Source organism: Spinacia oleracea, chromosome 6, assembly GCF_020520425.1.
Source record: "Spinacia oleracea cultivar Varoflay chromosome 6, BTI_SOV_V1, whole genome shotgun sequence".
NCBI classification, from domain to species: domain Eukaryota; kingdom Viridiplantae; phylum Streptophyta; class Magnoliopsida; order Caryophyllales; family Amaranthaceae; genus Spinacia; species Spinacia oleracea.
Window position 1 is genome coordinate 13892739 of NC_079492.1, and position 15527 is coordinate 13908265.

The following is a 15527-nucleotide window of genomic DNA, read 5'->3' on the forward strand; positions in this document are numbered from 1 at the left end:
TCGAATTTATTGTTCCGGCAGGTGTGAATAAAATGATTCCAAGATCCTAAAATCATTGAAGAACTAAGCACAGTTTGTCGACTTAATCCTAAAATATCTTAGGTAAGCAAAAGCCTTTTGCTAATAGTCTAGAAACTATTCTTGGTTGATAGGTACGTCTAAGAACTTATTAGGTAAACCTATCGATTTTGCCACGGCATAAAAGGACTCCTTACTTATATCGTTGAGTTTCACCAAAACTAACATGTACTCACAATTATTTGTGTACCTTGCCCCTTTAGGACCAATAAGTAACACCTCGCTGAGCGAAAACTATTACTAGATTGATGTAAAGGATATCCAAGCAAGTGTATATTTTGGCATGGCACCTTATAACTCAATTTTTAAGTTTGGAACTTAAGGCTCTTACTATGTTGGTTAGATTTTAAGTGAACTAAAATCCTTAATCATGCAACATAATCAAGCCACAATCTCATGCATAATTAAGACATATTTAAAGCAATAAATAACTTAAAGCATGCATAAGATAAATGTGATCTAGTATGGCCCGACTTCATCTTGAAGCTTCAACTTCAAAGTCCGTCTCGAAAATCTCCGTGGGAAGCACCATTTTCTTCAAATAGGATAAGCTATAATTAAAACTAATTACAACTATTTGATGGTACGCAGACCATATTTGAATTGAAAAACGACTTTGGTACTTTAGACCAATTACATTCAAATTAATGGTACGCAGACCATATTTTCTATCCTATTTGGGCCATACTAGTCACTTCATAACCTGCAAAACAGTACATATACAATATATACCATTCACCCATTCATTATCATGAATGGCCCACATAGTTGGTTAGTAAAACACATTATGCATCACGTAAACATTTGCAGCAATTAATCAAGGGCACCAATAATCTACCAATTATTCAGTCCTTATTAATTCTAATCAAGTTGTTTTAACCTTAAGGATTTGTAGACCTAATCAAGAGTTTATGACTAAAAGCGCTCCCACTTAAACCAATAAATTCATATGTTTTACTAATTTTAAACATAAAAATGTATTTCTAGTCTAACCGGAAACATACAAATTTAATTAAAATTTAAAGCTTATATAAATTTATAATTGAATCCAAAAAAAAATTTAATTTAATTTCAGTCGTATTTAAATTAATTCATGATTTTAGTTTTAGTAAAATAATTAGAATAAATAAAATTTATTATAATTATAATATTCAAATTGAAATCCAAGAAAATAATTTAAATTATAAATTTTAAAATTAATTAAAATTACGTAAACTGAAAATTTCAAATTAAAATTCCAAAACGATCTAATCGCAACGCAAACACCTCACGCATCACACGCCCATGGGCCACACGCACACAGCCATCGCTGGCCATGTGCGCGCAGCCCATGCGCTGCGTCGCATAGCTGCTGCTTCTACCCTTCGCAAGCCATCGCGCGAGCTGGTGCTCGCTGCGCGCGCGCCAGCGCTCGATGCACGCGAGCATGTGCTCGCTGCGCGCGCGCCAGCGCTCAATGCACGCGAGCCATCGCTCGCTGCGTTCGCTCGCTAGCGCTCGCTGCACGCGGGCCAGCGCTCGCTTCGTGCACTCGCCAGCGCATGCTGTGCGCGCTCGCTAGCTCTCGCTTGGTGCGAGCCAGCGCTCGCTGCGCGCGGCATCGACGCTGGGTGCAGCACTCGTGGCACGCGAGCTTGAGCTCGCTGCGCGCGAGGCTGCGCGCGCTTGTGCGAGGCAGTGCGCGTTGTGGCGCAGCTCGCTTGCTGCCCACACGCGACTGCCGTGCCTTGCCTTCGCCCATGCCCATTCGTCCAGTGCTCGTAGCCCACGACACAAGGCAGGGCTGCTGCCTTGTGCTCGTGCACCATGCCCTTGCTCATTGCATTCGTGCTGCACGGGCGACGAGCTCCCTTGCTCGTCGTCGCATGCCCGCACTATACAACACCCCTTAAGGGTAACACGTAGCGTCCATTGCTTTGTGCGTGCAAGTTATATGAACGAATCGCACAAAATTTAAAAAATTCATATTTAAAATTAATGACAAATTAATAAATAATATTAATTTCATAATTTTAGGGCGAAAAATCGAAAATTTATTATTAATTGATTTCCGATTATCATGGATTCAAGCCTAGGTCATAAAAATTTAAAATTTATCATAAATTTACAATTTTTATGGTGGTTTTTAATCATAGGTATCTAATTAAATTATAATTAATTATGAAAATCAAATTAATTCTAAATTATTCTAATTTTCAACAAATTAATCATAATTACAAATTAGATTGCATAATTAACAAGGCTAGGCATTCGAACTTGTTAAACATATACAGTAGGTCAATCAAAAATTTAAGATTTATCAACAAGAATCGCAAATATTTAATTTAACATCTTAAACTTACGAAATTTTGCATTCGAAAAACTAAAACCTTCGAAAAGTCATAGTTAGGCTTCGAATTTGAGAATTCTGGGTGACACGAAATTTTACATGCGGAATTGACACAAAAATCACTTGATTTGGATGAGTAACGAAGAAACTGCCGAAAAACTACGTACGTATAATTAAATAAACGCAATTTGCAATTAATTAACAATTACGAAAATTAATCACCCCTTTTAATTCTTGCAAATTTGTAATATTTAACCATGTTCATGCAATTTAGATTATGAAAATAATAAGAGGCTCGTGATACCACTGTTAGGTTATGATACATATGACAATTCATAAATCATGCGGAAAAACCATTTAGCCAGGAAAACATATTATTTACACATAATCATTTAGCATAGTTTAGATGCATACTCTTTGTTGCGTGCCTTCCCTAGCTGCGCCCGAACCGAACAAGAACAAGTCTTTAGGACTCCAAGTGTCGTCCCTCCGTAGATAGTCCACAGCACGTCCAGATCCGCCTTAAGATTGACCAACTAGAATCGCCCTTAAGGTACTAATAATTTCGGCACTTTTAGGCAAGGTATGTGACTGAATTTTTTCTCTCAAAAACTCACTTTGAATACTTGAAAACTTGTTATAAATTGTGAACCCAGGCCACATATTTATAGGGGTATGGAAAGAAAATTGGAATCGAATTAGGATACGAATTAATTAAATTAGAATCACAATAAAACTCTTATTTAATTAATTTATCAAATAGAATTAGGAATTTAATCATTAAACGAATCCTGTACGTTTTAGGTTTCGTATGTGAACACAAACACCCACGCACGCACAGCAGCCCACGAGGGGCGCCATGCGCGCGCGCGCACAGCAGCCCACGAGGGGCGCCATGCGCGCGCGCGCACAGCCCGAGCATCGCAGCCCACGACTGCCGCGGCCTTGGGCGCGCGCTGGGCCTGCCTTGCGGTGGGCCTGGCGCAGCCTTGGGCTGGCGTGTTGTGGCGCGCGTTTCCCTTGCTGGACGTGGGCCTGGCTTCGTGCTGGGCCTTCGTCTAGCAAGCTCGTCCGATGCTAATTCGTACGACGCGCTTCCGATTAATTTTCCGATTCCGGAATTTATTTCTGATACGAACAATATTTAACATTTCCGATTCCGGAATTAATTTCCGTTTCGAACAAATATTTAATATTTCCGTTTCCGGAATTATTTTCCGATTCCGATAATATTTCCGATTCAGACAATATTTCCGTTTCCGGCAATATTTCCGATTCCGGCAATATTTCCATTTCCGATAATATTTTCCGATACGTACCATGTTTCCGTTTCCGGCAACATCTACGACTTGGATAATATTAATATTTCCGATACGATCCATATTTCCGTTTCTGGCAATATCATCGTTTCCGGAGTATTCATTTCTTGCCTGTGACGATCTCAGCTCCCACTGAAACCAAGATCCGTCGATTCCGAATATTCATAGTTGGAGTATTTAATGCCATTAAATACTTGATCCGTTTACGTACTATTTGTGTGACCCTACGGGTTCAGTCAAGAGTAAGCTGTGGATTAATATCATTAATTCCACTTGAACTGAAGCGGCCTCTAGCTAGGCATTCAGCTCACTTGATCTCACTGAATTATTAACTTGTTAATTAATACTGAACCGCATTTATTAGACTTAACATTGAATGCATACTTGGACCAAGGGCATTATTTCCTTCAATAGCTTCGTTATTATCACAATACAGGGCTATTGGTCCTTTAATGGAGGGGACTACACCAAGTTCACCTATGAACTTCCTTAGCCATATAGCTTCCTTTGTTGCTTCATGTGCAGCAATGTACTCCGCTTCAGTTGTAGAATCCGCAATGGTGCTTTGCTTAGTACTTTTCCAGCTTACTGCACCTCTGTTGAGGCAGAAGACAAACCCAGACTGTGATCTGAAATCATCTTTGTCGGTTTGGAAACTTGCGTCCGTATAGCCTTTAACAATTAATTCATCATCTCCACCATAGACCAGGAAGTCATCTTTGTGCCTTTTCAGGTACTTCAGAATATTCTTGGCAGCAGTCCAATGCGCCTCTCCTGGGTCTGACTGGTATCTGCTCGTAGCACTGAGTGCGTACGCAACATCCGGGCGTGTACATATCATAGCATACATTATTGAACCAATCAATGATGCATATGGAATCCCATTCATTCGTCTACGCTCATCAAGTGTTTTTGGGCACTGAGTCTTGCTTAGAGTTATTCCATGAGACATGGGTAGGTAGCCTCGCTTGGAGTCTGCCAGCTTGAACCTATCAAGCACCTTATTGATATAAGTGCTTTGACTAAGTCCAATCATCCTTTTAGATCTATCTCTATAAATCTTGATGCCCAATATGTACTGTGCTTCTCCTAGATCTTTCATCGAAAAACATTTCCCAAGCCAAATCTTGACAGAGTTCAACATAGGAATGTCATTTCCGATAAGTAATATGTCGTTGACATATAATACTAGGAAAGCAATTTTGCTCCCACTGACCTTCTTGTATACACAAGATTCGTCTGCGTTCTTGATGAAACCAAAGTCACTGACTGCTTCATCAAAACGAATATTCCAGCTCCTGGATGCCTGCTTCAATCCGTAGATTGACTTCTTTAGCTTGCATACCTTTTTAGCATTCTTTGGATCCTCAAAACCTTCAGGCTGTGTCATAAACACAGTTTCTGTTAAAACGCCGTTTAAGAAAGCAGTTTTGACATCCATCTGCCATATTTCGTAATCATAATATGCAGCGATTGCTAACATTATCTGAATAGACTTTAGCATTGCAACTGGTGAAAAGGTTTCATCGTAATCCACACCGTGGACTTGCCTGTAACCTTTTGCAACCAATCTAGCTTTGAAAACTTCAAGTTTCCCATCCTTGTCCTTTTTCAGTTTGAAAACCCATTTGCTTCCAATGGCTTGGTAGCCATCTGGCAAATCGACCAAATCCCATACTTGGTTTTCAGACATGGAGTCTAATTCAGATTGCATGGCTTCTTGCCATTTCTTGGAGCTAGGGCTCGTCATAGCTTGTTTGTAAGTCGCAGGTTCATCACTTTCAAGTAATAGAACGTCATAGCTCTCGTTCGTCAAAATACCTAAGTACCTTTCCGGTTGAGATCTATATCTTTGCGATCTACGCGGGGTAACATTTCTAGATTGACCATGATTCTCACCAGATTCTTCTAAAGATCTCTGAGTTTCATCCTGAATGTCATCTTGAGCATTCTCTAGAGTTTGTTGTTCGACTCGAATTTCTTCGAGGTCTACTTTTCTCCCACTTGTCATTTTGGAAATGTGATCTTTCTCCAAAAAGACACCATCTCGAGCAACAAACACCTTGTTCTCAGATGTATTGTAGAAGTAATACCCCTTTGTTTCCTTTGGATAGCCCACAAGGATACATTTGTCAGATTTTGGATGAAGTTTGTCTGAAATTAATCGTTTGACGTATACTTCACATCCCCAAATCTTAAGAAAAGACACATTTGGAGGCTTTCCAAACCATAATTCATATGGAGTCTTTTCGACAGCTTTAGACGGAGCTCTATTTATAGTGAGTGCAGCTGTATTTAGTGCATGTCCCCAAAATTCTAATGGAAGTTTGGCCTGACCCATCATTGACCTGACCATGTCTAGCAAGGTTCTGTTCCTCCGTTCCGATACACCGTTCCATTGTGGTGTTCCAGGAGGAGTCAATTCTGATAGAATTCCATATTCTTTCAGATGGTCATCAAATTCATAGCTCAGATATTCACCGCCTCTGTCAGACCGAAGTGCCTTAATCTTCTTGCCTAATTGATTCTCTACTTCACTCTGAAATTCCTTGAATTTGTCAAAGGATTCAGACTTATGCTTCATTAGGTAGACATAACCATATCTACTGAAGTCATCAGTGAAAGTGATAAAGTAGCTGAAACCACCTCTAGCATTTGTACTCATTGGTCCACATACATCTGTATGGATTAAACCCAATAGTTCATTTGCTCTTTCTCCAACTTTAGAGAAAGGTTGCTTTGTCATTTTGCCAAGTAAACATGATTCGCATTTACCATAATCCTCTAAGTCAAATGGTTCTAGAATTCCTTCCTTTTGAAGTCTTTCTAAGCGTTTCAAGTTTATATGGCCTAATCGACAATGCCACAGATAGGTGAGATCTGAATCATCCTTTTTGGCCTTTTTGGTATTTATGTTATATACTTGTTTGTCGTGATCTAATAAATAAAGTCCATTGACTAATCTAGCAGATCCATAAAACATCTCTTTAAAATAAAACGAACAACTATTGTCTTTTATTAAAAAGGAAAATCCCTTAGCATCTAAGCAAGAAACTGAAATGATGTTTTTAGTAAGACTTGGAACATGGAAACACTCTTCCAGTTCCAAAACTAGCCCAGAGGGCAACGACAAATAATAAGTTCCTACAGCTAATGCAGCAATCCGTGCTCCATTTCCCACTCGTAGGTCGACTTCACCCTTGCTTAACTTTCTACTTCTTCTTAGTCCCTGTGGATTGGAACATAAGTGTGAGCCACAACCTGTATCTAATACCCAAGAAGTTGAATTAGCAAGTATACAGTCTATAACGAAAATACCTGAAGATGGAACGACTGTTCCGTTCTTCTGATCTTCCTTTAGCTTCAAGTAATCTCTCTTCCAATGCCCCTTCTTCTTGCAGTAGAAGCATTCGGATTCAGAAGTGGGTTGAATGACCTTCCTCTTTACAGATTTGGCGCCAGTTTGCTTAGTTGGGCTGGCCTTGTTGCCACCTTTCTTAGAATTCCTCTTCTTTCCAGATTTCTTGAACTTGCCCCCACGCACCATAAGCACATCCTGCTTATCACTTTTGAGCGTCTTTTCACCGGTCTTCAGCATACCGTGAAGCTCAGTGAGCGTTTTGTCCAGACTATTCATACTGTAGTTCAGTTTGAACTGATCATACCCACTATGAAGAGAATGGAGGATGGTGTCTATAGCCATTTCCTGAGAAAATTGCTGATCCAGCCGACTCATATTCTCAATGAGTCCAATCATTTTGAGAACATGTGGACTTACGGGCTCGCCTTTCTTAAGCTTGGTCTCAAGAATTTGCCTATGAGTCTCGAATCTTTCGACTCGAGCCAGATCTTGGAACATGTTCTTCAACTCACTGATGATTGTGAAAGCATCTGAGTTGATGAACGTTTTCTGCAGATCTGCACTCATGGTGGCGAGCATTAGACATTTCATATCCTTGTTGGCATCAATCCAACGATTGAGGGCTGCCTGAGTGACCCCGTCGCCTGCGGCTTCGGGCATCGCCTCTTCTAGGACATACTCCTTTTCTTCCTGCATAAGAACTATTTGCAAGTTCCTTTGCCAGTCAAGGAAGTTTTTCCCGTTCAACTTCTCCTTTTCGAGAATTGATCGAATGTTGAATGAATTGTTGTTTGCCATATTTAAAACTACAATTGAAAAGAATAAACAAATAAATAACCATTCACAGTTTCTCTTAATAAACTTAAATTCTAGCATACATGCATAATTCAATGTTCATTAAGCATTTTATTCAAGTTATGTGTTCCGGCAGGTGTGAATAAAATGATTCCAAGATCCTAAAATCATTGAAGAACTAAGCACAGTTTGTCGACTTAATCCTAAAACATCTTAGGTAAGCAAAAGCCTTTTGCTAATAGTCTAGAAACTATTCTTGGTTGATAGGTACGTCTAAGAACTTATTAGGTAAACCTATCGATTTTGCCACGACATAAAAGGACTCCTTACTTATATCGTTGAGTTTCACCAAAACTAACATGTACTCACTATTATTTGTGTACCTTGCCCCTTTAGGACCAATAAGTAACACCTCGCTGAGCGAAAACTATTACTAGATTGATGTAAAGGATATCCAAGCAAGTGTATATTTTGGCATGGCACCTTATAACTCAATTTTTAAGTTTGGAACTTAAGGCTCTTACTATGTTGGTTAGATTTTAAGTGAACTAAAATCCTTAATCATGCAACATAATCAAGCTTTTGATCTTATGCATTTTAAGACATATTTAAAAGCAATAAATAACTTAAAACATGCATAAGATAAATGAGATCTAGTATGGCCCGACTTCATCTTGAAGCTTTAACTTCAAAGTCCGTCTTGAAAATCTCCGTGGGAGGCACCATTTTCTTCAAATAGGATAAGCTGTAATTAAAACTAATTACAACTATTTGATGGTACGCAGACCATATTTGAATTGAAAAACAACTTTGGTACTTTAGACCAATTACATTCAAATTAATGGTACGCAGACCATATTTTCTATCCTATTTCGGCCATACTAGTCACTTCATAACCTGCAAAACAGTACATATACAATATATACCATTCACCCATTCATTATCATGAATGGCCCACATAGCTGGTTAGTAAAACACATTATGCATCACATAAACATTTGCAGCAATTAATCAAGGGCACCAATAATCTACAAATTATTCAGTCCTTATTAATTCTAATCAAGTTGTTTTAACCTTAAGGATTTGTAGACCTAATCAAGAGTTTATGACTAAAAAGGGCTCCCACTTAAACCAATAAATTCATATGCTTTACTAATTTTAAACATGAAAATGTATTTCTAGTCTAACCGGAAACATACAAATTTAATTAAAATTTAAAGCTCATATAAATTTATAATTGAATCCAAAGAGTTTAATTTAATTTCAGTCGTATTTAAATTAATTCATGATTTTAATTTTAGTAAAATAATTAGAATAAATAAAATTTATTATAATTACAATATTCAAAATTAAAATCCAAGAAAATAATTTAAATTATTAATTTTAAAATTAATTAAAATTACGTAAACTGAAAATTTCAAATTAAAATTTCAAAACGATCTAATCGCAACGCAACAATCCCACGCAACGCACGCCCATGGGCCACACGCACACAGCCATCGCTAGGGGTGTAAATGAGCCGAGCCGGTCAATAAACTACTCGGGCTCGGGCTCGTTTAAAGCTCGTTCATGTTCGTTCATTTATTAAACGAGCCGAGCTTGAACAACTTTTGAAGCTCGCTTAATAAACGAGCTTGAACATGAACATAGGTATGCTCGTTCATTTAAGTTCATGAACAACTCGTTCATTTATGTTCATGAACAACTCGTTCATTTATGTTCGTGAACAAGTTCGTCTAGTTATGTTATGTATCATATTTTACCATATATACGTTTTTCAAATATAAATATAAATCATGTTTTTGACTTTTGAAATCTATAATAGAATAAAAATATTTTGAAATAAAATTTTAATTGCTAAATTAGTGCTCTTTGACTCTTTTTAAATTATTAGTTTGTTTATCAAATAAAGTAATGTACTTTAATCTTTATTATTAGATATGATTATAATTTGTTAGATTTTCAAGTGGTTATACTCTAAAGCTCGTTTAAGAATGCTCGTTCATGAAAAAAGCTCGTTTATAAACTCGGCTCGATTAATAAATGAGTCGTTCACGAACAGTTCGCGAACACAAAATCTTTTAAACGAACCGAGCTTGAACAGATTTTTGAGCTCGGTTAAAAGCTCGGGCTCGGGCTCGAGCTCGCATAAGTTAAATGAACATGAACATGAACAGGGTAAAGCTCGGCTCGGCTCGGCTCGTTTACACCCCTAGCCATCGCTGGCCATGTGCGCGCAGCCCATGCGTTGCGTCGCATCGCTGCTGCTCACCATCACAAGGTATCACGCGAGCTGGTGCTCGCTGCGCGCGCCAGCGCTCGACGCAACAAGCATGCTGCCGCAGCCCATCGCTGGGCGCAGCGCTCGTCGCACGTCGCAACAAGCAAGCTGCTTGCCATCGCTGGGCGCAGCGCTCGTCGCACGTCGCAACAAGCACGTTGCACGCCATCGCTGGGCGCAGCGCTCGTCGCACGCACAATAGCGCTCGCTGCGCGCGAGCGATCGATGCTGGGCGTAGCATTCGTGGCACGCGAGCTTGCGCTCGCTAGGCGCGAGGCTCCGCACGCTTGCGCGAGGCAGTGCGCGCTGTGGCGCAGCTCGATTGCTGCCCACACGCGACTGCTCGTGCCTTGCTCTCGCCCTCGCCCATTCGCCCATCGCACACAGCCCACGACACAAGGCAGGGCTGCTGCCTTGTGCTCGTGCACCATGGCCTTGCTCATTGCATTCGTACCGCATGGGCGACGAGCTCCCTTGCTCGTCGTCACATGCCTGCACTATACAACACCCCTTAAGGGTAACACGTAGCGTCCATTGCTTTGTGCGTGCAAGTTATATGAGCGAATCGCATAAAAATTTAAAATTTATATTAAATATTAATGACAAATTAATAAATAATATTATTTTCATAATTTTAGGGCGAAAAATCGAAAATTTATTATTTAATTGATTTCCGATTAACATGGATTCAAGTCTAGGTCATAAAAATTTAAAATTTAACATAAATTTACAGTTTTTATGGTGGTTTTTAATCATAGGTGTCTAATTAAATTATAACTAATTATGAAAATCAAATTAATTCTAAATTATTCCAATTTTCAACAAATTAATCATAATTACAAATTAGATTGCATAATTAACAAGGCTAGGCATTCAAACTTGTTAAACATATACAGTAGGTCAATCAAAAATTCAAGGTTCGGCCGAAAAATACTATTTTTGTCAAAATTTTAGAATGCCTTTTACTTGCGGAATTGACACAAAAATCACTCGATTTGGATGAGTAACGAAGAAACTGCCGAAAAACTGCGTACGTATAATTAAATAAACGCAATTTGCAATTAATTAACAATTACGAAAATTAATCACCCCTTTTAATTCTTGCAAATTTGTAATATTTAACCATGTTCATGCAATTTAGATTATGAAAATAATAAGAGGCTCTGATACCACTGTTAGGTTATGATACATATGACAATACATAAATCATGCGGAAAAACCATAAAGCCAGGAAAGCATATTATTTACACATAATCATTTAGCATAGTTTAGATGCATACACTTTGTTGCGTGCCTTCCCTAGCTGCGCCCGAACCGAACAAGAACAAGTCTTTAGGACTCCAAGTGTCGTCCCTCCGTAGATAGTCCACAGCATGTCCGGATCCGCCTTTAGCTTGACCAACTAGGATCGCCCTTAAGGTACTTAGAATTTTCGGCTAGTATAGGCAATTGTATGACTGAATTTTTGCTCTCAAAAATCACTTTGAATACTTGAACACTCTATACAAAATAATGACCCTAGGCCTTTATTTATAGAGGTATGGAAAGGGAATTGTAATCCTATTAGGATACGAATTAATTAAACTAGAATCCTAATAGAATTCTTATTTAATTAATTCATCCTTTTAGGTTTAGGAATTTAATCATTAGTCGAAACCTGATAGCTTTAGGATTCGTATAGCACACCAACACACACGCACGCACAGCAGCCCACGAGGGGCGCCATGCGCGCGTGCGCAGCCCGCGAGCTCGCAGCCCATTGCTGCGAGGCCCACACGCTGCCGCAGCATTGGCGCGCGCTGGGCCTGCCTTGCGGTGGGCCTGGCGCAGCCTTGGCTGGTGCGTTGTGGCGCGCTGGCTTGCTGGGCGATGGCCCGGCTTCGTGCTGGGCCTTCGTCTAGCAGGCCTCGTCCGATGCTAATTCGTACGATACGCTTCCGATTAATTTCCCGATTCCAGAATTCATTTCCGATACGAACAATATTTAATATTTCCGATTCCGGAATTAATTTCCGTTTCGAACAAATATTTAATATTTCCGTTTCCGGAATTATTTTCCGATTCCGGCAATATTTCCGATTCTGACAATATTTCCGTTTCCGGCAATATTTCCGATTCCGGCAATATTTCCATTTCCGATAATATTTTCCGATACGTACCATGTTTCTTCCGGCAACATCTACGACTTGGATAATATTTATATTTCCGATACGATCCATATTTCCGTTTCCGGCAATATCATCGTTTCCGGAGCATTCATTTCTTGCCTGTGACGATCTCAGCTCCCACTGAAACCAAGATCCGTCGATTCCGAATATCCATAGATGGAGTATTTAATGCCATTAAATACTTAGTCCGTTTACGTACTATTTGTGTGACCCTACGGGTTCAGTCAAGAGTAAGCTGTGGATTAATATCATTAATTCCACTTGAACTGAAGCGGCCTCTAGCTAGGCATTCAACTCACTTGATCTCACTGAATTATTAACTTGTTAATTAATACTGAACCGCACTTATTAGACTTAACATAGAATGCATACTTGGACCAAGGGCATTATTTCCTTCAAAAGGTTCCCGTAAGAACATTTCTTACGGTGAGAACACTTCGTACGGTAAGAACACTTTTTAAACCGTTGGATTATTTCTAATCTGACCGTCCAAAATGAATCGATTTTAACAAATTTGGACCTTTAAATATTTTAAAGATTGGGATTAAAAACAAAAATAATATTTTTTCAGATTTTTTTTTCAGATTTTTTTTCCACTCTCTCTCTTCAGTTCCTCTCTCTCACTTTCGAACACCATCAACATCTGATGGCCGCTCGTCGCCGCCGTTGCTCGCCGGTCGCCGGTCACCTCTCGCCGGTCGCCCATCGCCGGTCGCTGCTCGTATCTCGCTGTTGTGGCAGCGGTTGTTTTCTCTCTCTCTTCAATTCCTCTCTCTCTCTCCCCATTCCGAACACACATCCGGCCACCGCTCGTAGCCACCTCCACCATCCAGCTCGACGCCGCTCCGCCACTCTCTGATCTCCTCTCACCGCCGATCTCTGATCTCCGTTCGCCGCCGCTCTCTGATCTCCGCAATTCTAATCGCCGGTGGCGGCGTGTGTCTGGTGGCAGCGTGTTTCTGGTGGCCGCGAAATCGAACCAGAAACCCAACAATTAGACTGGTTTCCGCCACCGCAACGGATTGCGCCACGCTTGAACACCGGAGAATTTGTTCGAACAATCGATTTAGGTTTGATTTCTGGTTCTATTTCGAATTTGTTCGAATTTGTTCAATGGAGAAGTGCTCATTGAGGAATCGTTCGAATTTGTTCATTGGAGAAGTGCTGTTCGAATTCGAATTTCTCCGCAATTTCAATCGGCAATTTCAACTGGTAATTTCAATCCAGCAATTCTCATTTCTCGATTTCTCAATTCAGAAATTATAATCGATTTCAATTGATTTCTCAATTCAAAAATTAAAATCGATTTCAATCATCTTGTAACTTAAAATCGATTTCAATTCACAAGTTATGATTGATGTCTCTCAGTTTCTGCTTATACCGTATCATCTTGAAATGTTTGGGCTTTTGAGATCAGAGATGAAAACCGAGAAGTATATATATAATCTGTGCGTACTGGTTTTCATGAATGATGGCATAAACTGTATAAACCTTGCAGATATATGTGCCTGGCGAGTTTTGTGAGACTGATCTGTATTCATAGTATCTTGATGCGCTCTGGTGCTCATAGTAGTTGAATATTGAGTTCCCTTTCTATTATCTTATAATGTAGCTGCCTGGACAACTAATGACGCAAAAACTGAAACTGTACTTGTATCTTAAACTGTTAGAAAACACTAACCTCCTCCAAACTACCCTTGCACTTGTTGTGAGCTTGAACGACCACATACATGTATCTCATGATATAATAACCTGAATCGTTACATGTATCTCATGACATAATAACCTTGAATAAATTTAGAACATGTTTGAATAAATTTAGAACATGCTTGAATGGATTTAGAACATGCTTGAATAAATTTAGAACATGGTTGAATAAATTTATAACATGTTTAATAATTTTAGAACATGCTTGATTAATTTAGAACATGAGCTTGAAATTTTAGAACATGTATAAATGTATATGTTTTGACTAGGTTCTCATGTTCTAAATTTAGAACGTTGTTGAATAAATTTAGAACATGCTTCAATAAATTTAGAGCATGGTAGAATAATTTTAGAACATGAGCTTAAAAATTTAGGACATGGTTGAATAAAACTAAAACATGCTTGAACAAATTTAGAACATAGTTGAATAAATTTAGAACATGAGCTTGAAAGTTTAGAACATGGTTGAATAAATTTATATCATGGTTGAACAAATTTAGAACATGTATATATGTATATGTGTTGACTAGGTTCTCATGTTCTAAATTTAGATCATGCTTGAATAATTTTAGAACATGCTTGAATAAATTTAGAACATGGTTGAACAAATTTAGAACATTGTTGAATAAGTTTAGAACATGAGCTTGAAAATTTAGAACATGTATATATGTATATTTGTTGACTAGGTTCTTATGTTCTAAATTTAGAACATGGTTGAATAAATTTAGATCATGTTTGAATAAATTTAGAACATAGTTGAACAAATTTAGAACATCGTTGAATAAATTTTGAACATGTTTGAATAAATTTAGAAGATGAGATTTAAAATTTAGAACATTGTTGAATAAAATTAAAACATGCTTGAATAAATTTAGAACATGGTTGGACAAATTTAGAACATGAGTTGAAAATTTAGAACATGGTTGAATAAGTTTAGAACATGGTTGATCAAATTTAGAACATGGTTGATCAAATTTAGAACATTGTTGAATAAATTTAGAACATGGTTGAATAAATTTAGAACATGAGCTTGAAAATTTAGAACATGGTTGAATAAATTTAGAACATGAGCTTGAAAATTTAGAACATGAGCTTGAAAATTTAGAACATGGTTGAATAAATTTAGAACATGAGCTTGAAAATTTAGAACATGGTTGAATAAATTTAGAACATGGTTGAACAAATTTTGAACATGGTTGAACAAATTTAGATCATAGTTGAACAAATTTAGAACATGGAGAGTATAAAAGTGTTCTTACCGTAAGAAGTGTTCTTACCGGATCCCTCCCCTATATATATATATATATATATATATATATATATATATATATATATATATATATATATATATATATATATTAGAATAATAACATGAAACATGTAATAGCTTAGTGGTAAAAGCTTTATTATTTAAACTCAAGATCAAGAGTTCAAATCTTACGCAAAACCATGTTTGACATTTCTTAATGTAAATGAAGATTACATGGAG